Genomic DNA, 2,968 nt, shown 5'->3' on the forward strand with positions numbered 1-2,968 from the left:
AGGTTTTCAATGGTGGTCTAGCTTCAATTGACTCATGATTTCAACTGTGAAAATTTAAAATTTGTTATGATGCGTTATTTTCCAATGAAATTCTTAATAAATTTGAGGAAAATATTTCAGAAGAATCCAATCTTGATGTCATACCAAATGTTATTTTTCCTCATCATGCATTTCTTTCTTGTGGGAAACTTACTCAATTTATTTAGTCGAACACATAATTATTGGTACAAAGGGGCACCGAATAGGTATGCGCCAGACAAGTCACTTGATTTGTGTGAGGACTGTGATACTGCCTAAGTGCCCAGACCGAAGCAGGTGGTCTTCTCAGGGGGCCACACCTAAATCCTTTTACCTTAAGGTCTGATCCACAAGGCAGTGAAGCAACGTCAGGAGATGCAGTCCCATAGTAGCCAGTGACCAACGATTGGTTCATGAGTCATTTGTTCTATCAGGATCCTGGAACCCATGTGAACCATTGATTGGGAATCAGGGTGTTATAACTCCTCTAGGTGGACTCTCCGTGTCCACCAACCCGGTTAAAGCGTCGGAAATTCGCTTTTCGTCCTCTCAATTTCGTAAACAACAGCCGTGCTGCAAGAGGGCAGTGAGTGGGACTTCCCTGGCAGTGGTTGTATTCGCGTGGCCGTTTGAGAGAGAGCTGACTCTCCCCACTCTCGGTCGTACTAGGGCATTTGGAGTATCTTGTTCGATATGAAAGACGAGTCCTAAAATGAGCTCGAACTTGATTACAATTCGGATGATTTCTTACCAACTTCTAACGGACCCTCTAGTCAATATCAGAAACATGTTTTAAATGAAGCTACATCATTTATAACTTGGGGATATAAAGATCCAACAATGGTTCAAGCTATAGATAAGTGTTTTCAATACACAACCGACATGTTGATGATATACAATGCCAGGACACAGGTGAGTCCGTTACAATTTTAGTTATTGATTCTAATACTAATGAGCATATTCTAGATCAGACCGAGGCTGTATCCAATACACAGTCTGACAGACAGATTGAACCTAAGGAGACGTTCAATTGACCACAGAAACTTAGATTCCAATTTAAGCTGTAGCGGTTGTGGTGTTTGTACGAACTAATGATTCTCTTGTATTTGAGGTAGGCGTGATTTTTTATTTTAAATACAATACGTTTGTTTGTTCTCACTTAGTTCTACCTGACTTAAATTGCGTTATTACGGAGATTCCTAGTTAATACAATAATCCGAATACTTCTAATCATCACAAACAAATACAACTAATAACCATGATCTTTGTTATTATAAAATATGTTAATCAAAACATCCGGTCATATCATAAATAAATGAAGTCAAACCTAATTTAAAAGGAAGTCCCCGAACTCCACGTGACTATGAAATGCACTTTCCATTCACTATCTTTATTCGCTGAATTGGAACTGCTTCCGCTATTTTCAGGAATTCACCCCCAACGACAGATTATTATAGTTTGGATACAGCTCGTTATTATTATTTAATACTGTAAACCCTCACTTGGTGTTTGTTGTCCCTAGTGAAACAATTGATACCTTTTTGAACTGAATTGCTACCCCTCTTTCCCGCCAAAAATGTCACTCCACCAACAATCAAAAAAGTCTAGATGGCCATCAGACAAATCAAGAGTGGGAAAGCGGCAGGACCTGACACTATACCAGCTGAAGTACTGAAGTCAGACATTGAAGTAACTGCAAACATGCTTCACTTTCTATTCAAGAAGATTTGGGAAGAGGAACAAGTGCCAACGGACTGGAAAGAAGGATACCTCATCAAGATACGGAAAAAAAGGAGATCTGAGCAAATGTGAGAACTACAGAGGCATCAGTTTGTTGTCAGTACCAGGAAAAGTTTCCAGAAGGGTGTTGTTGAACCGGATGAAAGACGCAGTAGACGCCCAACTCCTAGACCAGCAGGCTGGATTCCGTAAGGATCGGTCGTGCACACACCGAATTGCGACACTACGGATCATCCTCGAACAATCAATCGAATGGAATTCGTCACTATACATCAACTTCCTTGACTATGAGAAGGCGTCTGTCAGTGTGGACAGGAGAACATTATGGAAACTTGTTTGACACTATGATGTACCTAGGAAGATCTTCAACATTATCCGGAACTCATACGACGGACTACAGTACAAAGTGGTGCATGGAGAACAGCTGACAGATGCATTTCCAGTAAGGACCGGAGACAGACAAGGCTGTCTACTCTCCCCCTTCCTCTTCTGGTGATTGACAGGTTTATGAAAACCTCGACATCTGAGGGGAAGCACAGAATACTATGGACATCTCAGAACCAAATAGACGATTTGGACTTCTCAGATGACCTAGCCCTCCTATCTCTTACACACGAACAAATACAGACGAAGACAGCAAATGTAGCAGCAGCCTCTGCATCAATAGGTCTCAACATACATAAAGGAAAAGGCAAGATTCTCAAATACAAAACGGAGAACACTAACCCAATCACATTTGATGGCGGAACTCAGGAAGAGGTGGAAACGTTCACGTACCTGAGAAGCATCATTGATAAACAAGGAGGATCTGATGCAGATGAGATTTAAAGGCGAGGATTGGCAAAGCAAGGACTGCATTTCTACAATTGAAGAACATATGGAACTCAAAACAACTGTCAACTAACTTCAAAGTGAAAATCTCCAATACGAACCTCAAGACAGTCCTACTGTACGGAGTTGAAACGTGGAGAACTATTACATCCATCGTCAAGAAGGTAAACGTATTTATAAACAGTTGTCTACGCAAAATACTCAACATTCACTGGCCGGATACTCGACGAGGTGTGACAAGAGTAAGTAAGTCTCCCACCAACAACAATCTAAAAGATTGAGAGAAAAATGAAATCTCTACGAGAATAATATATCTGTTCGAATTCGAAGGCTAATTGCTTGATAAGTCATAAAACTGAAAACCTGAATATAATGTATG

This window comes from Schistosoma mansoni, assembly GCF_000237925.1.
Source record: "Schistosoma mansoni, WGS project CABG00000000 data, supercontig 0241, strain Puerto Rico, whole genome shotgun sequence".
Taxonomy (NCBI): Eukaryota; Metazoa; Platyhelminthes; class Trematoda; order Strigeidida; family Schistosomatidae; genus Schistosoma; species Schistosoma mansoni.